Here is a 25,660-nt window from a genome sequence, read left to right as displayed (position 1 = left end):
CTCTCCTGACCTCAGCCTCTGGGAATTGGGACTCCATAAACTGGTGCAAATACTGATACACTGGCTACTGCTGTTTCTGTAATAAACGGTCCTTTATCTCTGACCCAGCCGTCTCGTGGCTCTTGCCAGCATCCATGAAACTGTGGCAGGCTGATTTGTTAGCTTGTATACAGGTAAAATCTCAGACTCTATAGTTCTCAACAAGGCTGATAGAACTTACCAATGAATTGGACACGAAGAGTGAGATAAATAGAAGAATCAAGGATAACCTCAAGGCTCATGACCTGAGCAAAAGGGTGAATAGTAGTTCTATTTCCTGAGCTGGGACAGACTGTGAAGGAAAGACGCATTTCATTCATTGTATTCTGTGTCCTGATTATACCCTGAACCTACTGAAAGCTCCATACAGTTAAATCAGCACCAGTTAAATTAGTTCACTTACCTGTTCTAACACTCAGCTTACATTTCTTTATTTTGTCTTCCAACATCATGTTTGGACATTTGCTTGTTAAAATTCAAAAACAATTTACCTACATTATACTGATTAATAGCTATATCAAAGCTATTAATTCCATTTAAAAAAACAAGGTTTGTCAGCTGTAATTTTGTTCGGGAGCATTGCTAGCTCATAGTGATCACTAATTCATTGTCCTAAGCATTTGAAACTCATGTCTTAATGCCCCTCTTTCTGATTCCTCTGATCACTAAATATCACAATCAATAAATCAGAAATTCACTTAAAGTTGCTGTGGGCAAGTGGCTTTGGCTTTTTTACCTTCTTCAGCGTTGTTAGCTGCCAATGAGTTGCGCTGGTTTGAGATCCAGTAAGGATAGATCATGTTACATTCAAAAACTGGGCTATTAAGACTCCAGCTGTAAGAATTCTGTGAATTATCAAATACCTTGTTGGGATCTCCCTTTCCCCTTCTCATCTTTCCTTCATCTTCCCACCTTTTCTTCCCTGCCCTCCCATCCTTTCCCACCATGGAGAAGTCAGTGAGTCCAGAGTCCAAGCAGGCCCAGGGGTAAGGGGGTAGATACAAAGGAGGCTACTGAGTGGCTGGAAAATTGATTACAATGAGAAAACACTGTAGCATTGAGCATATAGGGAAATATAGTAAAGATAATGAAAACGACAGTTCTTACTATCCAAGAAGGAATTTACATCATATAAAGAGCCTGCTGGAAAGAATTCCAAGGCATAGGATTAAACTGAAAATTTCAACTTGAATTCAAGTTTAAACACACACACACACACACACACACACACACACACACACAGAGTTAGTTATAATTGTATGCATGTGTATACACCACGTGTATGCATATATACACATAAACTTCTAGCTCTCTTCACTGAAAAGGCCTGGATGCAGTGACACCTCCGTAGCACCGATCACACTGAGCGCCCAGATTTTTACTTCTAAATATTATCGTCCAAAAGAAACCAGAGGTCCTTTAAGAAATGGCTAATTCCATGGCTGAAATAGGGAATGGACAAAATGTGCCTGGAGCATATTGTCATCCCTAAAAGTAATGTTCAGCAAATGATGGGGACATGTCAAAAGGATACAGAAGACAGCTTGAGGGAGCTTCCACTGGCCAAATCTGGGACAATTTCTGCATCATAATAAATAATGAGATTATCAGATTTGAAACAACTAAATAAAATTGGAGTCCATACTGAAACAAACAAACCAAAGGCAGAAAGGAAAGCTCTTCCTTACAGTAGAATGTCAACTAATAAATGTAAAAGGAATGACGTAAATAAGGAATCACCATTAGGCAGCCCTCAGTATGACGGCTGATTGAGGTAGGAGTTATGAATGAATACTAAGGCTGATGTGGGAAACTTGATGAGGAACAGGGTATTAGTGTAAAATCTTAGAATCCCTTCATACAAGTGTAAATTTGTTATTAAAGGAAAATTGAGGACATTACAATGGAAAGCTGGTAGACATAAACATAAGCTCCAAAGGTGGAACAGATCAACATTGTGTGACCCTTGACACGAGGCACTAAGAAGAACACATCATCATTTCTGTGATATTCCTGACGAGAAAGCATGTCTTGCGTCTGGTCATGAAGGAACATCAGACATACTCAGGTTTAGGGTCATCCTGTAGAATAAAAGTCACATCTTCTTTACAACTCAGGGTCTTGAGAGATAGTGCAAGACTAAAGCTGTCCCTAGATTGAAGGAATCTGAAGACACCTGACCACTAAATGTAATGCAACTTCTAGGACAAAATACTAGACCAAAAAGGGAAAAGAAACATTGCTGGGATGGTTGACAAAATGTGAATGAAGTCTGTGGACTCTCTGGTCATGTTCTATCAAGGCTGATTTTCTCATTGGCTGAATTATGTGTTGTTACAGTAGCAGAATTGTCCAGTTTGGGGGAGGTATAGCTGGAGTATTGAGGGGGTGATGAATTTAGGGGGCATCAATTCAAGGGGGAAGAAAGAAAGAGAACAAATGTAGTGAAAAGTTAACTGATCACCCACCCAGATGATGAGAATACAAGAGTTTTCAGTCTATCCTGATGACATTTCTGTAGATCTGAAACTAGTTCAAAAAATATTTTTAACATAAGAAACAGTATCATGACTCTTTATATATATATATATATATATATATATATATATATAGTTTATTAATCTCATCTGTAAGCTTTTTCTGTTCCTAGGTGTGTAATTCATTTGGACCCAAAAGATATATAGGCTAACTTATTAAGAACATCTAGGCCATTTCCCATAATCCGTATAACCAAATGGCAATACTGATAAAGAAATAAAAGTCAAATTTATCACTGTCATCTGTAATGTTATGCCATCAGCTCAAAGCAGTGAGTCTATGCCTTTCCCCCCAAATAAATCTACAACCATCTTTATTCCTTTCCAATTTTAAGGAGCCTCCATTTTCTTCTTGGAGACACATTAATGTTATTTTCTTATATTTGCCCTTTATTGATTGATGCTTAAATTTTTCACATGCCCTTCTTTTATCTGTGTTCACAGGCAGAGGCTCCATGTAAATATCAATCTTGTGAGGGAATGCTTTATCTTCTTTCTCTTTTGGATCGTTTGTTCGTTAAAAAAAATGAGCCAGGCACTATGCTAGATATTAGGCAGTGATCAAAACCAAAACAAGAATGAAAACACATATGGCTTAAATTATATGGGAGATAAATACTAACAGTAAAATAATAAAATATGCAAGTAAAATTACAACTGTGGTAAGTACTAGAATGAAACCGTATAGTAAGGAGGTTCAGTTCTTCATGTCTTTGTATCAAAGAGCAAGGGTTAGTTTTGGGAGGATGAAGCTAGAGAAGGAGACAGAGGGCAAATTATGAAAACTTTTGATCAAAGGCCATGTTAAGGATTTTGGTCTCCATTTTAAGAGCAATAGGAAATCTCTGGAGTGTTCATGTATATGGGGTAGGGGGAGATAATGAGCTGGGGGGGAACACGATCACTTTGAGTTTCAAAACTAGGTACTAAATACAGTATATATAGAACTGCAGCTGCCCAAGTGAAGTACACAAGGTGTTCCACTGGGGAGCAAGGAAAATATTTGAGCTTATGTTAACATATTATATTAAAATTTTAAGCTCTACTGATATTTAGTCCAGGGATTCGCTTAGTCTATATGTCAGGTGATCATATGTCTTTTGGGGGAGTAGAGACAAGCCGAGGAAAGCAGGACTGTTCCACAGCGTTGCCTGGGGAGCCCTCATTCATTCACGCACTTCCACTCATTGGCTGTGTCTCAGTTCGTGTATGTATGAGTTTATGGACATAATGCTAGTTTAACTGAAATACCATTCATAAGGTGGACACAATTTTAAAAAGACTCTTGTAAAGAAACCTGGGATGAAGTGAATGCTAATTGCAAGGCTTAATGACCAAAAACTTGCCCTGGGTTTCTGACTTTCAGTGACTGCTGTCCCTGGAGTAAGAGGACCAGGTTAGGATGTGCAGAGGGGAGAGGGGGCAGGGGTGCTTTACTTCTGTTTGGCAAAACAAAATAAAATTTATTGGGGTTTCCCTGGTGGCGCAGTGGTTGAGAATCTGCCTGCCAATGCAGGGGACACGGGTTCGAGCCCTGGCCTGGGAAGATCCCACGTGCCGCGGAGCAACTAAGCCCGTGCGCCGCAGCTACTGAGCCTGCGCGTCTGGAGCCTGTGCAAGGAGAGAGGCCGTGATAGTGAGAGGCCCGAGCACCGCGATGAAGAGTGGCCCCCGCTCGCCGAGACTAGAGAAAGCCCTCGCACAGAAACGAAGACCCAACACAGCCAAAAATAAATAAATTTATTTTAAAAAAATAATAATAAAATTTATTTATTTATAAATAAATTTATTCATAAATATATTTGTAAATAAATTTATTTATTTATAAAGTTGGTAATTTAGGTTTTATAGGCTTTAATGAAATCTTATCTTTAAATATCAAAATTTCAATTGTTGAAATTCTCATATCCCTTGTAATCTGTCTTCCCCTGTTGTCAATATTGAAATTCTATAGTTACTCTGATGTTTTTAAAGTGATCCTTTCTAAAGTTAAGGGCAGATTTTTTCAATCCGGGTTGTTAGAAGAGAATTTCACGGTATTTTTTTTTCACGAGTAAATGTATTAATGAATTTTATATGGGTACTTGTTTAAAAGAGGCATTTGAAAAGAAAAAAATAAAAGGCATTTGAAATCAGCTGCTTCACTTTTTAAAGTATGAAATTTTTAAACACACAGAAAATAAATTAGATACCCATGCACCCAGCAGCCATATTTGGTAGATTTATATTTTGCCATATTCACTCCGGATTTTTTTTTAATAATTAAAGCATTGTAGAAATAAAAACACACTCATCCTTATCTCTTCCTAGAGGTAACCACTAAGCCAGCATTAAGGGAGCAACGTTCTACTGGATGTTTTCCAGCGAGAATGGGCTGAAGTTAGCTACGTCAACAGGTATAAATCCTAGAAATCAACGTCAAGGAAAAAAAGGAAGTTCCAAGTTATTTCAGTATTTCATAATTGAATGAAAATACTATTTACCTACAATAACATTGCTAAAACTAACCAAAATATTAAGTTGCTTTACTCTTGGTTGGAATTTTTTTAAGCGATATGGTGTGTGTTTATATCAACAAGGATCAGAAGCCAGAGATTATTTTCATATCGCAGTTTGCTTGGTGGAAATCTATTAAAACACAAAATTCATTAAGGGAGAAACTAGTTTTAACTGGATCCTTAGTGATGAAAGACTGAAATCAACATTTCAGTCCCCAACTATGGTCATTTCTATAAATTTGAGGACATAATTTGTGATACACTCTGTGGTTACGGAGATAAATATATGACCTAGACCTTGCTTTCAAGCATTTCAAAGTTGTGGAGCAGAGGTACAAGCGAGTTGCAAAACAGAACAATAAGCTCTTTTATAAAGATGCAGAATGTACAAAGTTTCAGGGGAGAAGAGAGGATGGTACCTAATTCTGCCTAGTGGATTTCTTCCAAAGCTTGTGTCACTGATATGACCAACATTTTCTGGCCTGGAGAACAGTTAGCACATAAAATCGCAAAGTTCCTCTTTAACTGGTTTTGAGGCACAGAGAAGAGCCCTGTTATCGGGTAGAGGATGCTCTTGGCATTCAAAGTAGGGCTTAGACATCACCCCCTCAGTTCTGTGTTACAGATACACAAGTAGATGAGCCCTCAGGTTTTGTGTAAGGGAAGTGAATAATTTTTGTATAGAAATGAGCCACATCAGGAAAGACCACTGAGGCTTATTATTCCTTTATGACTAAAATATATATTTTAGTGTTAATTACGTATACATCAATTTTATTCTCAATCCTTAACTTCAAAATAAATTAGAAACTTTGATATGTGCAGTTGGATATATTTCATATTAAGCACCTAAAACCCTTTTAACTCTCCATCATACAATCCCTATTTGGGTGTATCAGGGCACCCAAGCAATCTGATGAACAGTTTAAAGAGCGCACACAAATTATTAGTGCCTCCCACACTGTAGGCCTTGCGAAACAACAATTATTTATTATCTTTATAGTCATACAGCCCTGAAGTTTGAGCAAGAAAAACAGGGTCAGGAAAGCCTTCCAGATGAAAGAAATTCACACCTAGGATGGAACAGTCAACGCACGTAACGTGCAGCAGACAGACCTGGATTCTTGTTCTGCTCCTGCCGTTTATTAGATATGTGACTTCGACGAGTTATTTATGCCCTCTGAGCTGCCTTTACTACAATGATTAAGTGCGCAGGATAGTGTTAGAAACTTAGAGTGTAGATTTGAAAATTAAATGAGATGCCGCACAAAGCCCTCCGCACAGCGCCTGCCACGGAGTGAGCGCTCAGTAATCATCCGCTCCTCCTCGGGGAAACTGCAGGGGAGGAAACAGGTTTTCTCAACCCTCTCAGAGTCCCTGGCTGGATCTAAAAATTAAACTGACAAAGACAGGTTAACAGGAGGAAAGCATACATACTTATTTAATATACGTTTACACGCGTGGGAGCATTTTTAAGGAAATGAAGACCTCCAGAAAAAACGATTAAGCCTGAGTGTTTTTTTTTTTTCACACACACACACACACACACACTGTATTTTATTTTTACAAGAGATAAATAAACTGACACCAAGCATTGTAAATGGATGACCACAACAAAAGCAACAATGATTGCAATTACCAAAGCCTGAGTGTTCTTACTGCGAGGTTTGATGAGGAGTGGACGGTTGTGGAGAAACATGGTAAGACAAAGGAGTAACTGGGAGAAACTGAGCAAGGCCTACTGATTCAAATTCTTCTTGGTGTCTCCCCATCTTGGAGATAAGGATGCTCCTTTCCTGTGGGTGAGGGGAGGCACCTCTCACGTGACGGTCTTATTACCTGCTTCGGGAGAGGAAAGTGAGGGAAGGTCAAAGAAACCTTCCTGCTTCTACTGTTTTCTCAAACTCTTTCAGCTTAAAATACTCAATATGCCAAGGTGCCATATTTTAGGGTAGCCTATCCTGAACCCCATCAATGCTAAGTACTCGTTCCTGGAACCCTCTCTTCTCTTGAGACATACGCGATCGTCTTCTCTTGCTGCCCCTAAATGTCCACACTCCCTCAGATTCCATCAGCAAACCTCCTCTGAACTCCCTTCAACTAGATACTTTCCTCCCATAACCTCAACTCACAGGGCTTCAACTCATACCTACGTGTGAATGACACCCTAACGTCTATTTCCAGAGCAAACCTCCCTTCTGAGCTTCTGATTCAAGTCCCCACTTAAAACATCCCACAGGCAAATAAAATACAACTTGCCCAAAATTAAATTCCCTATCTTCTCCCGCACAACTCACCTCCTCGTCACTTCCCTTACATTCAATCAATTTCAAGTCCTGTGTGATCAGGCTCCTCCTCTCTTGTATGCCCACTCTTCTTTTTCCCCAACCGTCACACACTCACTTCGGCCACCGCCGTCTCACCTGAACCAAGACTGAGCTCCTCTCCAGGCCGAGCCTTGAGCCCTCCAGCGCATTCTGCAGACCACAGTCAGTGCGTGAGAGGCTCCTCCTTTCCTTCCAGAGCGACAGGTACTCACCTCTGTTGCGGTATCAGTGATACCTGCCCTCCCACACACATAAACCCACATTTTATAGGCTCCACAAAGGGAAGGTTGTTTTGTTTATTTTCATTTTTATTTGCATTCCTGCCTCCCAGCTACCTGCCTCATACACTGTAGCTCCTTTAATAGCTGAATGAATGAGTTTGAGTGGAGCTGAACTTGAACTTAATTTATGAAATTTACTGGTTATTTCTAGCTTGTCCTTAGCTTCAACTAAGGAAAACCAGTTGGGGACCTTCAAGTATTTATTGAGAAATATGAAAACATAAAATAGATTGGTAATTTATAAAATGAAAATTTTTAAAAATACAAAAAATTATAAATAAATAACCTGGGATAACTGTTTGAATTTGCCTTTACAGTGCCACAGTGGTTGCCATGTCCAACTTGACAGGCTCACAAGCCACAAATAGGATTTAGTCTAACAGTATGTTTGCTCAGCTTTATGGAGGGAAATGGGACAGGAAATACAGTAAGTATAGTCTCTGCGTCTCATCCGGGGGCCCAGAAGCCACCCCTCAGCCACAGCTCGTAGGGCTGCCACAGAGCAGGTGTGTGTGGTCACCGGGCCTCAGTGAAGCCGCCCTCAACTTCCCACCTATCTTTGAAACTGTTCCAGTCATGTCAGCCTAAGGTCTGCATCCCAGCTCACAAAAGCCTCAACCCAGGGGCAGCTGCACCGACAAAGGGTAAATAAAGCAAAATAGACACAACATTCCACATTTTATCTTCACTCTGAAGTAGCCAAAGGAACTAGTACTGTGAGAAGACATTCCTAGGCAGGCCTGGATCAGCCCTAGCTTGCTGTTAACCCTTTACTCATGGCCTACTGCCCTTTCACATCCTCAGCTTTAATAAATAACTGAGCAGCAGGTAAATTGGGAGGGAAAAGATACTCTTGAATTATAAGGTAACAAAACCTATGGCTTCTCCGATTAAGTGCGTGTCTCCTTCTCTCATGGCTGCTACGTGTCTCCTACATTATCCAACATATTCATTCTTCCTGCGAGTATTTAGCCCAGGAGTAACCGGAGGCATTCGGCACGTACTTCCTGAATGACAGATCTGGTGTTCATGTTGGAAGAGGAAAAGCTGATAGCAGCGCCTGTAATCCACATGTGTGTCTCTGCGGCCGAAAAGACTGCCCTGGTTCACATCAGGGGAGTGAAATCTTGGGGGAACACATAAGGAATATTGAAAGCCACTGTTAACTAAAAGAGAACCACAATACAGGAGCATGCATTCTTGAATGGCCCTTGAATCAAAATTATAGGGGAAGAAGGCTAAAAAAAATGAAGTTCAAACTAGGATGAAATTGGCATTTTCTTCTCTTATCTATAAATTAATTCTAGTGACTGTAGTATTTTTTAAATCAGATCAGTAGTAAAAAGGACGTTTGTATTTTTTCTGTTGGGTGCTTTTATGGCCAAGAGAGTGCCACTGATATTTGGGACCAGTTTAATGTTAGGGACAAGGTAGAAATTTCATTCAAGGGATTTATTTTGGGGTTTTTTTCTCTCCCTTGGGAATTGAAATCATTTCCCTATCCTAAATTTTGTGGATGCATTTCTAGACTATTTAATAGGTATTTAGTCTGGCAGCCTCACAGAAGTTTTCTTGTAAGGTAATTTCATATTTGAATAATAAAAAGGATAATCCCATATCAAGCACCTGCTTAATCACTGGCCACTAGGGCTTAGCCACTAGTTCTTAGGGAGTAGTTAGTTTCCTGCAAAACTTCAACCCCTTCATAAGCAGGAAACCAATGAGAAAGAGAGAGACAGAACAGGAAAACTAAAAGATAAAAGAGAATTAGAGCATCTTTCCAGGAAATCTGACTTTCAAATAATCAGAGTACCACAAAGAAATCAGAAAAAATAAAAAGGAGAAAATTACCAAGCAAATGATTCAAGAAAATTTCCCAGAACTGAAGGACAGGCCTTTCCAGACTGAAAGGTCACACCATGATGAAAGATATCCAGCGCTATGGGAAGGAAGAAACATCATATAAATGCATACCACTGGGAAACTTCAGAGCACTGGCTATAGAAAAGAGATTCTAAAAGCTTCTGAGGGTGGGGGATGAGAAGAGAAGAGAAGGGAAGAGAAGGGAAGAGAAGAGAAGGGAAGAGAAGAGAAGAGAAGAGAAGAGAAGAGAAGAGAAGAGAAGAGAAGAGAAGAGAAGAGGGAGAAGGAAAGGGGAGGGGAGGGAAGGGAAGGGAAGTCACATACCAAGAAGCATGAATCAGAATACTCCAAATGTCTCAGCCCCAAAGCTGTTATCTGGAACACAGTAGAACAATCCCTTCCAATTATAAGACTGAAGCATTTGAAATCTAGAATTCTACACCTAGTCTACTTGTAAAGTAAGTGTGATGGTAAGTGAGAATTAGGACATTTTCCTGTTCAGATACACAAAGGTCTTAAAGTCTACCTCTCATTCAATCTCGTAGGCAGCTACTTGAGGACGTACTCCAACAGAACAGGAGAGTAAACCAAGAAGGAGGATGTCTCAGGATCCAAGAATGAGGGATCCAGTACAGGAGGAAGGCAAAGGAGACTTGCAGCAAGATGTGATGGGAAGTCCCAGGAAGGCCCCTGAGGAGCAGGTGGAGAGAACAAATTCCCAGACTGAAGCAGCAGGTTGGAAGGCATGTCTTCAAGAGAAAGGGGAAACTGGGAGATTATCCAAAGTGTTCGAATATATTAAGAGGAAGGTAATACTTTGTAAAGCAACACAAGATGAATTAGACGCGGGCATATGGATAATTAAGCCAAAAAAAAAAAAAGAGAGAGAGATGATGGAATTATAACTACCCAGAAAACAAAGTTACAGAAGAAAGTAATTATAATCATGGTATTGATGGAGTTCAGAACAGGAGACCCAAAATATGGCACCTTGGCATATTGACTATTTTAAGCTGAAAGAGTTTGAGAAAACAGAAGAAGCAAGAGGGTCTCTTTGACCTACCCCTGCCCTTCTCCCCTGAAGCAGGTCACGAGATCCTTATTTGAGAGATGCCCTCCCTATACCTGTAGGAAAGGAGCATCCTTATCTCTAAGACCCAGAATCCAAATGAACAGGCCTTGCTAAGTTTTCCCCAGTCACTACACTGACCTCACACCTTTCGTCCTATAATGTTTCTCCATGGCTGTCCACTCTTTATCAGACCTAGCAAAAAAAATTCAGGTTTAACCACTTCTTCAGGTCTTCATTTCCTTATGAAGGTTCCCATGTCAAGTAAAACATGTTAAATAAATTTATATGCTTTTCCCCTATTAATCTGTCTTTGTCAGTTTAATTTTCAGAACTCAATCAAAAGGGTCAAGGAAAACTATTTTCCTCCCCTACACTATGCTACATGAGTCAGCTGTAAATAATATTTAAATGGTCGTAATAATGAAAATTGAATATTGGCTAGCAAAAAGAAAGCTGTAGCTATACTAGAACGAAGAGAGGGTAACTTTGTGTTTGAAGGACAGGAGGGCAGAGGTTAGAAATAGGAATTTATCAGTTGTATATAAATTGAACAAAATAGCATTACATGAATGTTATTTAGAAAGATGGCAGTAAACACCAGGAAAAAGATCTAGAAGTTGAAAGTGGTTTTGAGGAGCAATAATCAGGAGAAGGAACGGGGAGAAGACTGCTGTTTTTAAATGATGCGCCTTGTGAAATACTTGACTTTTTAAATTACGCCTGTTTATAGCTTTAAAAATAAAATTAACTTAAAAGGTAGAAAAAAATGACTGTTTTATCTTCAGAGACTCAAAGTTAATTTATAAGTTATGACAACTGAACATTTCTTCAATCTAGGAAAATAAGTATGGAGCAAGTTCAGACACTTGTGACTTCCTGCTGGCACATACTAAGGGCGTCGTGATTCATAACGAGCAATACCATTAGCATACTTTCTGAGATATGACATTCTCATCTTGAACGCCATCACTGTGTAACTGTTCCTTCAAATTTGAATGATGTTGCTACAGAGTCCTATTTGCACCCAGCAGCCCACCTGTCAGTGCTGCTGTGTGGACCAATTTAGGTGGAAGCAGGGAATAAAAGAAAGTGTTTCCATCATTTATTGTCATCATAGCTTGTTTGTCACAATCATTCCAATTTAATCTCACACTTATAGCAATGACAGCTAACACAGTGCTGGCATTTCGTTAACTCTGCTATAAATATCAAAACAAAACTTTGGTATTATAAGAACCATGGATTTTTTTTTTTTTTTTTTTTTTTTTTGCGGTACGCGGGCCTCTCACCGTTGTGGCCTCTCCCGTTGCGGAGCACAGGCTCCGGACGCGCAGGCTCAGCGGCCATGGCTCACGGGCCCAGCCGCTCCGCGGCACGCGGGATCCTCCCGGACCGGGGCGCGAACCCACGTCCCCTGCATCGGCAGGCGGACTCTCAACCACTGCGCCACCAGGGAAGCCCAGAACCATGGTTATTTTGATGAGGACTTTCTGCTGTACCATCCTGGGAAGTTTTAAATGGTTGCAAATTATAGATATTTTGGTGACGTCATCAATTTTGAAGAGCTTAGAACTCAAAAGATCTATTGCTGAATTATTAATAATTGGCATTTTATAGAGACAACATAGTCATACAAATTTATCAGCACTGTACAAAGAGGAAGATGTGTAGCTTCTCCTTGTCTTTTTTTATCAGTGTATTTTCAGGTGGCTGGTAATAACTCATCCAAAGCAGATTAGAAAGCTTGGCTATAACAACAAAAAGCAGAGTAATCTGTTCCTCTTCACAGTCCAGGCCACCCATATCGTTCAACCTATACAAGTAAATCACATTCATTTTACATTTTCATTTGGATTCGGCTGTGATTTCTCAGCAATGAAATAATGAAATAGGGCCCATTAAGGGAGGACTGTTTCCTGAGAGTCACCTATTTATCTCATTGCCAGAGGAAAGAACTCTCTCCCGAGGCAGGATCAGGACTACCCCTGGCATATCCAGCAAGTTCTCAGTTATCTGGACTGATAACAGAATTCGTTTTCAGGTCAGAATCAAAGACTAGAGTTTTGTTGTTTCAAGTCGGTGAAAAACTCAGCTTCTTAAGTTTCAACTAAGGGACAGAAAAGAGAGTTTAAATTCTTCCACATAATGTCTCTGGACAATACACAAGATATTTTAACAGTGGTAGCCTCTAGGGAGGAGAATTTGGTGGGTGGAGGGTAGGAGTGATGGGGTAGGAACTTGTGATAATGGGTTAGGGGGCTTCTTCTTACTACATAATTCTTGAATTTTGCACCATATTCATGTGGTGCAAAAGTTTTTTTAAGCTGATTTTTAAAAATGCTATATGTAAGGAGGTATCTAGAGTCTTATAATATTCATATATAATTGCTCTCATTCAGACATCAGTATTGCCTAATAACATAGCAATTACAGTAGTTTCTGTTCAAGAATATTCTGTAAAACTGAGTTCTACATTAATATATTCCAACACTTCTTTTCTTATGACTACATCACAGCTTCTCCATAACTTCCTTTGGTTTCTGGTGTGTGTGTGTGTGTGTGTGTGTGTGTGTGTGTGTTCATGGCTCAGAGCTGAATTTTTATGCTCCCTAAAAGGTCCTTCTAGTTTCATTTCTTTTGGGGAATGTCAGGTGTGCAATGTCTGTTAGCCATCAACTAAGAGAAAAGAAATGCAGAGAGATAGAGTGGTAGATTTAAAGGGAGCTGTAAGGAATAATACAAATCGAGACCGGCACATTAAAGGGCCTAAAGTTGGATTTCTAGCTGCAATAGATGTCTAAAAATTTGCACGTTTTCATCTATTCATAAATACATTTTCTTTAGTTTGCCATCACAAAACTGCTGGCATTTCCCTCTTCCACCACCTCTGCAGCCCCCATCACCTTTATTTACCTGCATTTAAATAATCCACTTTCTAATACCTTAGGGTAAGAGTATGTTAAAATATGAATGAGCTGAGAATACCAATAGCAAGCAAGTTTCATAGTAGATTTTTATTCTTCTTACACACTTTCAATTTTTTGAAAGCGCTAAATGTTTGATACCAAACAAATTTTTTAAAGATAAGAACATTAACTGAAATTGATACTAATCCTCCAATTTTCCAGCTAAGTTTGTATTTATATGTGTTTATATGATTTCTAGCAGCTGACTAAAAAATGGAAAAAAGCAAAGCTAGCTAGCCAGTATCAAATAATTGACTAAATTTTAATGAGTTTGTGTGTGTGTGTGTGTGTGTGTGTGTGTGTGTGTGTGTGAGAGAATTCTTTATTTGTTTACTGGTTTTTAAATAAATTAACTGGTTAAGTCAGGAAGTCCAAATTTGCGTGTACATTTCAATTCTGAAATTGTTTTGATGCATGTAATCTTGAATAAATCTATCTTCAATATATTTTCCAAGAAAACAAGAATTTCCTCTATAAACTCTTAACTCTGGAGCATTGTGGAAAAACACAGTGTGGTCCCTATTTGATGCAACTATGATTTACAATTAACAGCATTTCTCCCTTTTTTCCTGTTGGGTCTCATGTCCTGGAATTGAGCCCTTACCTCCCATGCATTCCATGAATCCAGAGTGTGCGCCTTGTACTTCCGGGGCAGATTGGCTCCCAAGGCATATATGTCACTTGCCTGGGATCTTCTTTTCTGCTTTTGAGGCATCAAAGGTTTCATCGTTTTCTTCCCTGGTTGGCGCCTCTGTTCTGTCTGTGTTCACCGGAATGGCTGGTTAGAGGCCTTCTGTTTGTTGTGTTTGGCCCAGTGGACTCTCCAGGGGTTCTCTATTCTCCATCCTCCTTCTCTCTATGCCTATTCCCTTTTATCCTCCCATCGGCCCAGCTTCACTGGGTAGCTGGTTTTTCTCTTCTGATTTACGCCTGGGGTAAAGCAGCTGTCTTTTAAAGATAAGAAGCAGAGAACAGAGATATCAAACAGACATGAAGAATAACCTAGGAAAGACAAAAAGTCCCTTTCCCTAAAAATAGCTTTGTCATTAGCTCTTTTTTATGCTGAGCAGCCAGATTTCTTTCCTCTTGTCCCTCTGTTTGAACAAACCAAGTCAATCAAGCTACCTCACCTGAAGAAAAATAAAACAGAGAAAAGGCTGTTTTTACCAAAGTCATACAATATAAAAGGTGACTAACTTGAATCTTCTTCATTTTTAGTAACTGTTAAAATTATAGCAGTATAGTAAAAAGGAAGTGGTTTTGCTCAAAAAGAAACTATAGGATGAAAAGACGAATCAGAAGAAAATGAACTGTAGGAAACCCAAGGAAAATGGAAAGCAAAGTAAGGTAAGTTGGAAATCATGAAGCAAATGTAATACATGGTTATATTATATTGATAAAGTTAATCTGAACATTCGGACCCACAAAGTGGAGGCCACCGCAGTGGCCAGGCCAACATCACAAATCTAAACCTAAGCCAGATGGCACTTAACGGAAAACCTCTGTCAAGAAAACCTAACATAACGCCAATCACCATCTCCCAACTCAGCTTAACTAGCTCACCTTAGAAAACAGGACCCACTGGCCTTACCAGGAAACCCCTGACCTCCTGTTTCCCAGTTGCTTCTTTTAATCTACGCATGCCCCAGCTTCCTCATTTATAAAATGGGAATACTAGTACTTACTCCTACCATTGTGGACATACAATGAGGAATACATGCATAGGAATAGCAAATGTCCAATAGCTATCAATAAAAACAAGTCATAAAATATGGTTCAGGATTCTGAAATTGAATTCTATGCTCTAGTGTGCACACAATTAAATGTAACTAAAGCTGGGTTTTAATTCTAAATGCTAACTGACTTTTATGACGATTTCCCCAAATGAAATAGTCTTTTTTTTTTTTTTTTGCGGTACGCGGGCCTCTCACCGTTGTGGCCTCTCCCGTTGCGGAGCACAGGCTCCGGACGCGCAGGCTCCGCGGCCATGGCTCACGGGCCCAGGCGCTCCGCGGCATGTGGGATCTTCCCGGACCGGGGCACGAACCCGCGTCCCCTGCATCGGCAGGCGGACTCTCAACCACTGCGCCACCAGGAAATCCCTGAAATAGTCATTTTAAAATGAGTAATTTCAAAAGGGCCATCCGTACTAATTGCCTAGCTAAGCAACTCACTTTAGTTTTCTGGAAATCGGTTTCCTTATCTGAGCCTAAGAGCCGTTCAGCTAAGTTCCTTTCTAATTCTAAATTTTTATTTTATGGTATTTACCATGAAAACTGATACTCTTATTCACTGATTAATTTGGAATGTCACAAATTAGATGGCATGATGGCATAATTTTAGCCTTTCTAATTTATGAGTATTTTAACTTAGAGGGAAGAGAAAAGAACAAAAAGGGAAGTATGACCAGATTAAGAGGCAAAACCTAAAGGAGGGACTGAGCGGAATCCTGTAGATCTCTGATTTCATTTCTATAAATACAAGATCTCTAAGGCTGCATGCAATTAAATATAAGTCAGAGATTCTAAAACATCATGGTACATAAAAATCATGTGAGCCTCTGGTATAAAAATACTGATTTCTAGCACCCCATCTCTGGAGACTCTGATTCAGGAAGTCTGAAGGATGAAGCCCTAGAATTTGTATTTATAACAAACACCCCAGGAAATTACTCTGTGGGTAGATCACAATTTGAGAAACGCTGTGCTAGATGATTTTTCTTATGTCAAAACACAGCTTGATTATTGCATATTAGATCATATAATATAAACTTATTTTTTACTCACTCACAAATAAATACTCATAAGCATCCCACGCTGTTGTAATAGGTAGAACTACTGTCATCTGGGAAATATAAATATGAGTTTCAACTTTGATATAAGTTCTATGTTGGGCATATAAGCAGCAGTTAAATAATTTAATGTTTATGCTTCTCTTTGTCCTTAATTACAAAATAGGACTGACCTGACACTCTTCTTGTAAGAACCACATGAAATAAGTATTTCAAAAACTCTAAAGTGACTTTAAACAAAACGTTAAAGACCATATTTCTTCAGCTCATGATTCTTTTCAAGTTTATAAAGTTCTTGAGGGCAGGAACTGCATCTTTTATTTTCTTTTAATGGTCAGCTATTGCTTCTGCCTGCCTAACATTCCTTCCCCTTATTTTGGTAACAGAATCCTGATTTTCTTTTGGGAAACCTCTGTTCTTGCATTCTCAGTCTATGTTGTTAGTGGGGAGGAAAGTGGCTCAAGTCGGGGTCCGAACTTTCCAGAACTTCTGCTGAAACCATTGGGAAAGACCGTTGTCTTTTTGAAGCGGTTATACCTCCAGCTAAACACAACCTGGAGCGACGTTCATCATCACAAAAGAAAGCCTTGCTGAAAATGAAACCCATGCAAGAGAAAACAGAGTCAAGAGTTTGAAAGAGAAAAACATGTCTGATGACATTGTTAATCACACCTAGACTGTTTCCAATACAAGCGGCTCTCCCTCACTCTCACATTCCTAGGCAATTATCATACAGGTGGAGGTTTTCGACAAATGTTGACTAATTTGTTTTCTAATGAAATAAAAATCCTTAGTCACAGATGACAAGGCAAGGAGGTTGTTCAAATTCATCATTACAACGTTTTGGCAATTCATTCAAAAACAAGTAACACATAACATGTATATAATAACTGAGAGGTTTTTCAATTTAATCAGCAGAGCAACTCCAAACGTCTTGTATAACTACTAGACCATAAAATTAGGCACAATCTATAAATTATCATTCTTCTTTGTACAATTCACCAAATAATTCCCTTACTTGTTACCAAAAACCATTCAGTTTGAAGAATGAGTCACAACCTGGTTGTCTGGCTCTAGTTTAAAATCCTTCATTTACCCTCAGTTCCTGCAGCTGTAAAAATCAGCTAGAATAAGAGGTTCACTAAGTAGGTAGATTTGAGATTTTCCTCTTTGTTCACACAGATTTTTTTAAATTAAAAGGATGGCGTCAAGTGAAGGACTCTTTATTCTTTTAACATGCTGCCATCATGTGGTTGCTTTGCTCATTTACAGTCAAACGTTTCAAAGATAACAATGTTTATTGTTATTCAGGAGCATGCAAAGGAGGAAGCCCCCAGTGAGTAGAATACATTCTTCCCGTGAGCTTAGTGCAGAGTACGGCATAAAATAGGTATAATTTGCCAGAGTTGTGAAATATACATGTAGTTTGCCAAAGTACAGGATGGAATATGGTAGGAGCCTAGAAAGACAGACTAAGTGCAAAAGAGACTCAGGCAAGAGTCAACTGTCTTAGACTACAGTCTATTTTAAAAACCTTAAGCCTGTATTTTAATAAACTATTTAATAAAAGTTGACAGTAATTGTTTATGCTATTAATTCCTTGCAACAACACAGCAATCATCTCTATTTTAATTCTGAGGTGCTTGAGACCCGCAAAGAATTTGCCATATGTCTCAGTAACCTAAAAGCAAAAGTTAGGCTGTGCTTATAGTTTGGTATAAAAATACCTCGGACTTGTAGAGCTTTATGCAGTTTATACTACAGCATTGTTTTTTAGTCCTGTGAGATAGATAAGACAGAAGGGTTAGAGGAGGTTCCATTAAAATACTTTCTGACTCTAGTACATTTCCTTACTGCATTTTGCTTTAAATACAGGTGCTCAGAAAAAGTTGGTCTCATTTGATTGGATGAATCCATATGAAAATACTCGTGAGTTTTGAGATTTTGTATATGATTTCCTATAATCAAATGAAAATTCAGTAAAATTAGTAAGATTAAGTTCTATTGCAATGTTGTCAAATTGTTTCCAGAATAAGTTTTAGCACCTAAAGCGAATTAGAAAAGTTGTGCTTTTTTAAGTCACACACACAAAAGATGTTTCTAGTGCTGTATATTTAATTGCCTAGATCATGCCCGCGAATTATTCTTTTAAAATATCACTACAGTAGATTGTATACTGAGAGGTCTCTCAGGCCTGTCCACATTTGGAAGTGCCATTATCTCAGACTCATGACCCTTGGCACTACTTTCTTCCCAAATTAGAAGCCAATGCAGCCAAAAGAGTCTTTTACAGTCTCCTTTCCTCCTCTCCTAAACACAAATTTTTACTAAGATTAGCAACAAGATTGATGTTGGTTGTATCCCTCTCAAAATTCTTATGTTGCTGTCCTCATCTGTAGTACCTCTGAACGTGACCTTATTTGGAGACAGGATCTTTATAGACATAAATACGTTAAAACGAGATCATGTGGATGGGCCCTAATCCAATATGACTGTTGTCCTTGTAGAAATGATAAATTTGGATGCAGAGACACGTACAGAGGAAAGATGATGTGTAGACACCAGGAGATGACAGCCATCTACAAGCCAAGGAGAGAAGCCTGGAGCAGATCCTTCCCTCACAGCCCGCAGAAGGAACCAACCCTGCTGACACCTTGACCTTGGACTTCCAGTCTCCTGGAGTGTGAGACATTCAATTTCTGTTGTTTAAGCCACCTAGTTTGTGGTACTTGGTTACAGCAGCTCTAACAAACTAATGCAAGTAGCCTGGGGGAAAGGAATTATATTAGCTTTTTTTTAGGCCATGTGTATCTTCATGGCTAGCTCTAACTTGATTGTTGTAATTCTAGAAAATAGAAAAACAATAAATCGTTATTTTCATCGAGACAATGTTAGTGTGGTAAATCATTTTTGAGGAACTTCCCTGGTGGCGCGGTGGTTAAGAATCTGCCTGCCGAGGCAGGGCACACGGGTTCGATCCCTGGTCTGGGAAGATCCCATATGCCGCAGAGCAAGTAAGCCCTTGAGCCACAACTACTGAGCCCACTGCGTCGCATCTATCGAAGCCATGCGCCTAGAGCCCGTGCTCCGCAACGATGAAGCCACCACAATGAGAAGCCCGCGCACCACAATGAAGAGTAGCCCCTGCTTGCTGCTACTAGAGAAAGCCCACTCATAGCAATGAAGACCCAATGCGGCCAAAAAATAAATAAAATTTTTTTAAAAGTCAATTTTGAGAAGAAGTAAGCAGATGGAAAGAGACTGTATAATTGTAAAATCAAAGTATTGTAAAGGATTAAAAAAATGGTACTTTCAGGCATAAATTTTCGCTTTGCATAAATTTTGGCTTTGGCAGCTATTTCTTCACCTGTATCCTCCTATTTCCTGTCCCAGCCAAACTCTGATCAGGCTATGTGAAGAGAGGACCAATTATTTTCCTCTTTAGCCCTCAATATTTCAGGCCAAGAGAAGAAACAGAGTATTAGTCTGGATTCTCAAGTGGCAGTCTTTTAAAGACCTCTGCTCATGGGACTTCCCTGGCGGTCCAGTGGTTAGGACTCCACGCTTCCACTGCAGGGGCGCCGGTACAATCCCTGGTCGGGGAACGAAGATCCCACAAGCTGCACGGCATGGCCAAAACAATAAAAAATTAAAAAATAAAGACCTCTGCCCAAAAAAGGAGAAAATTAGTTGAGAACTGCTGATGACAACTGTCAATTGTTTTGGCCATCCAGAATCTAAACACTCTTCCCATTATGGAGCCTCGCCATCTTATGAGCTTGCCTCTGACTACAGAGGATGAACATGCCTGATACTGGCTTCCATAGCCTCCCTTCAGGCAAGGCACAGATACCACGCCCGGGCCACAGACCACACGGAGCCTAGACTAACTAAATCAGATGCTATGGTTCCAAAGATACAGGGATTGATCTACATTCATGCTAGAGAAGCCAATATCAGCCACATCCGTTTTCTGGGGTAAAGGAACAGCTGTACTAGGAGCAGCCCACGGGGTCTATTATCAGTAGTGATCAGGCCACAAGGGAGAGCACTCAACAGCTGTGATAGATTCATGATTCTGTAACATGACTCTAACCACTCTTCACAGATGAGCAGCCTAGTTAAACGCCTGCCGCACGTTCTAGAGCTACTCCATCTGTGTTTAAACCATCCACAGTTTCTGCTGCTTCCAACTAAAAACTCTGACACAAAGACCATTTGAATTTTTAATTTTTACATTTGTATTTTTAAAATAATTAGAATCATCTAATTATTTTTCTTTTTACACAATAAGGAAAGGCATCACAAAACTGTACTCAGTAAGTAGATACACTAAATGTATATTTAAATTCTTATGAATAGTTAAGAGAGAGAAGGGACAGAAGTAACTAAGAAAAGGAAGATAGAGAATGAAATGCAGAAGGGAAGATGATCATTAAAAATGTCTTCAAATTTTTCTTTTTAATTATTTTAAGATTAAAAACCTTCTGTCTTGACTTCAGACCATTACTTGGTCTTTCTTTCACGTAATTCAGAAAAACCTGTGTCAAACTTATCTTTATGATACCCATATAGAAATATTGATTGGCAAATGATATTAACAGACAATTAATAAAAATGGAAAGACAAATAGTCCTTAAACACATGAAAAGATAGCCAACCTCACTCACAGTAAGAGAATGCAGTTTAAAACAACAATGAGATACTGTCTTTCATCTGTCAAATGAGAAACACCCAAAAAGGTTGATAATTCACTGTGTTGGAATGAGTGTAGGGAAACAGGCCCTTTCATATTGCCCGTGGGAATATAAATTGAGACAACCATTTTTTGCGGGGGTGAAATTTACAAGCATCCATCAAGATCACACATACACCTGCCCTTTGACGCAGCAAGTCAGTCTCTAGAAATCAGTCCTGAGGATGGATGCATACATGCACAAAACAACAAAGGTAAAATGATATTACTTGCAACTCCAATAGAGAACTAATTAAGTCAATTCTGATACACCCAAACAATGAAATACTATGAAGCTGGTTAAATAAACCAGGAAGCTCTCCAAATGCTGCTATGGCAATCAGAGCCAAGACTTATTGGTGAGTGGGGAAAAATGCTTTATTACATAGCACGTTACCATTAGGGGAAAAGACAATAATTATAACAATCTTTATATTTATGACTATATTTGTGTGTATATGCTTGTGTATGGATAAAAGTATCTCTAGAAGTTCTCATTTTAAAAAACTGCTAATATAAATAGTGATTCCTTCTTAAAAGGGAAAATAAATATCCAGGAAACAGGGTGGACAGTAGATGAGATGGTATGTATGCATTTTTGTACCTTTTGAATTTTATATTACGTTTCTGTATTATCTATTTAAAACTATGTAAAAATACTAAAGCATACACATGAATATGTATATAAAAGTTAGTACATCATTTTTACTTAGCTATAAAGAAATGTAAGTATAAAAAGATCTATCAAAACCAAAAAAATAAACAAAAAAATACCAAAATTAAGTACTTTATCAAGAATTAGATTCATGCAATAAATATCCATAAGCATGTTTCTGGTTGAATAACCCAAGTCTGTTGTTTTTTGCTGATACGATGTGGCAGGTAAAGTTCCCTCCATGCATCTTTCCCTCTGACCCTAGATTTCACCTTAGGACTGGGAATATTTGTTAAAGCAGAAATGGACTCGTCCGAAGTCAAAGGACAAAGATGAAGAAGGCTTGTATGTGTTCAGTGAAGAAAAAGAGATTGGATGCAGGTTAGAGAGGAAGAGGAAAGGTCTTGAATCCACGAACCATGGTTACACACTGTGACAGTCCTGGCTGTCTCCAGGACTTGGGGAGAAATGTCTTCCAAATACAGAAACCAAAGCAAGGATACAGAGGGCTGCTACAGGCAATGGCAAAGTGGTGCTGGGTGTGCACTGCCAGAGCTACACATTTCAAGCTGAAAGAGACATTAGATATCATATATAATCCACATAACCATTTAATTTTTACACATGAAGAAACTGAAGCCTGAGAAGACTGTGACTAGCCCAAAGTAACACACCCTGAATGCAGCAGAATTAGGATAATAATCAATGTCCCCTGACTCCAAGTCCAGTGGAATTGTTTCCCTGCCTCCCCAACTTCATTCATTCCCTGCCTCCCCGTAAATGATCCTTTTACACAGTTGCTTCTTCCATTTTCAGTACAAGAAAGAGAAACTATAGTGGAGTATTTTTCTTCTATTCTGGCTGTTGTGTAGTCAAGCCTTCCACAATTCTTTTTTTTTTTTATTCTTTTTTTTTTCAGTACGCAGGCCTCTCACTGTTGTGGCCTCTCCTGTTGCGGAGCACAGGCTCTGGACGCGCAGGCTCAGCACCTATGGCTCACGGGCCCAGCCGCTCCACGGCATGTGGGATCTTCCCGGACCAGGGCACGAACCCGTGTCCCCTGCATCGGCAGGCGGACTCTCAACTACTGCGCCACCAGGGAAGCCCCACAATTCTTGATCTTTCAGTTTGAGACAGCTCCAGAGGCTGGCCTCTAGTCCTGCAGACTAAGGATGAGTAAAGTAAGTCCTAGTTGGGTTGATGCTGTGTTCTAGCCAAAGGCTGTTTTGAGTGCAGAGACCAGAAACCCACTCACATTTGTTCAAGCACAAGAAAAGCCAATACAGTACTGGGGATAAAGAAGCACTGTTCTTGGATTTTATATAGTCTGAGGACAGCGAAGAAGTTAGGACAGGTTTCATACGAAATGGAAGGTTGGGAAACAAAAATTTTTTCTATACTTTCACTTTTGCAACTGACAGGACAAAATCTACAAGGAATAGATTAAATTCCTGCAGTTGAAACTTATAAAGCAATTATAGGAAAACAGAATGGGGAAACCAGCTATTGTAAAAAAAAGAAGAGAGTCAAGATTTTAACTAAAACTTTAATATGAACTAAGGACATATTAATAGAAGTACAGGGCCTAAAATAAGGAAAGTGATTTTTTTCTGTATTATTCATACCATATCTGGAATACTCTGTTCTGTTCTAGACACCATGAGAAAAATAAAAAACTAAAAATATCCAGTGAGCAGTGGTCAAACTGGAAAAAATTTTGAAAACCTAGCAAGAGGAATTCACTGCTCTCTTCAGATATTTGAGGAGCAGTTAGTTAAGAATATTCTGTGAGGCTTTGACGGACTAGGATGGATTAGTGGAAACTGTGAAAATTGAAAAGTCTCTGGTGGGTGTCATTTAGTGTCACAGAAGGGTTATGTGCAAGCTGGGATGGATAGCCATATGCTTTATTGAGTCCTTTTAGCACATGGCCCAATACAAGGGAAAAAAATCATTGGGTATATTTTTATTTTAAATCTAAAAGTAGCTTTCTTGAATTCCACTGGGGACATTTTTTTACAACTTAGATTACATTCCTTAACAAACAGCAGAATGTTGGGAAATTTTGACACTTCCCTGTAGGCATTAAAATGTTAATAGGTGGACATGTTTGCAAAATAGCAAATTTTTAACCCTGGACACTGGTATAGTGCTTGAGTTCACAAATGCCCTTACATGAATTATTTTATTTTGGAAACATCTCTGCAAGGTAAATATTACTATCACCAGGAAACAGGCTTAGAGAGACAAAATGACTTGCCAGACATCCTAGCAAATGAGGATAATGTTCAAGCAATACTTAGTTCTTTCCATTCAATGCAAACTTAAATGATCAAGATGGGTCATTAAATGAGACACAGGTTCACTAAAAGACTGAGACCCAAGCATAGGGCTATAGAACACACTCCCTACCCCAACACCTTGCCGCCATATTACTAAAGGTCTTTTTATAGCAATACCTTTTGCCCAATATATCATGTCCAGATAAAAAGAAGAGGCATACCAAATGGCAAAAGACACTGTTTGAAGAGACAGAGCAAGCATCAGAACCAAAGATATGGCATAGATATTGGAATTACCAGAATTAAAAACTATAATTAATATGCTAAGGACTCTAATAGATAAAATAGACAGCATGCAAGAACAGATGGGCAATGTAAGTAGCGAAATGGAAATTTAAAGAAAGAACTGAAAATAAATGCTAAAGATAAAAAACACTATAAAAGAAATGAAGAATGCCTCAAATGGGCTTATTAGTAGACTGGACCTGGCTGAGGAAAGAATCTCTGAGCTTGAAGATATCTCAACATAAATCTCAAAAACTGGAAAGCAAAGAGAAAAAAATACTGGGAAACAGAACAGGACACAACATTGTAAATCAATTATACTTCAATTAAAAAAAAAACAGAACAGGATATCTAAGAACAACTACAAAATGTGTAACGTATATGTAATAAGAATACCAGACAGAGAAGGAAGAGAGAAAGGAACAGAAGAAACAGCAATGACTGAGAATTTCCCTAAGTTGATGTCAGATACCAAACCACAGATCCAGGAACCTCAGAGAACACTAAGAGGGATAAATCCACCCCCCAACCCCGAAAAAGACATTTAGGCATATCACCTTCAAACTACAGAAAATCAAAGATAAAGGCAAAATCCTGAGAAAAGGCAGAGGGGAAAAAAACACTTACTGATAGAGGAGAAAAGATAAGAATTACATCTAACTTTCCCCAGCAACCATGCAAGCAAGAAGAGCGTGGAGTGAAACATTTAAAGGGAAGAGAAAAAAGAAAATCCCACCAAGCAAAAATTCTGTACCCTGCATAATTATTCTTCAAAGTGAAGAAGAAATAAAGACTTCTCAGACAAATAAAAATTGGGGGAATTTGTTGCCATTAAAATTGCTTTGCAAGAAATTTTAATAGAAGTTCTTTAGAGAGAAGGAAAATGATATAGGTTAGAAACTCTTATTTACATGAGGAAAAGAGGAGCATCACAGAAGGAATAAGTCAAGATAAAAACTTTTAGACTTCCCTGGAGGTCCAGTGGTTATGACTCGGTGCTTCCACTTCAGGGTGCGTGGGTTCGATCCCAGTTCAGGGAAATAAGATCCCACATGCTGCGCAGCGTGGCCAAAAAGATAAATGAAAACTTTTATTTTTCTTATTCTAACATGATCTAACAGATAAAAGTTTATTTAAAATAATAATAGCAACAATGTATTATATATATATGCATATATATGAGTGAAATGACAGCAATGACACAAGGGATGTGAGGTTGGAATTAGGATTATTCTGCTATTATAAGGTATTCACATACACAAAAAGCAGCATAGGGTTGTTCAAAAGTGAACTGAGATCAGTTGTAAATGTATACTGCAAACTCTAGGG

The sequence above is a fragment of the Physeter macrocephalus genome, chromosome 7 (assembly GCF_002837175.3).
Source record: "Physeter macrocephalus isolate SW-GA chromosome 7, ASM283717v5, whole genome shotgun sequence".
NCBI lineage: Eukaryota > Metazoa > Chordata > Mammalia > Artiodactyla > Physeteridae > Physeter > Physeter macrocephalus.
Note: the sequence above shows the minus strand (reverse complement) of the source record.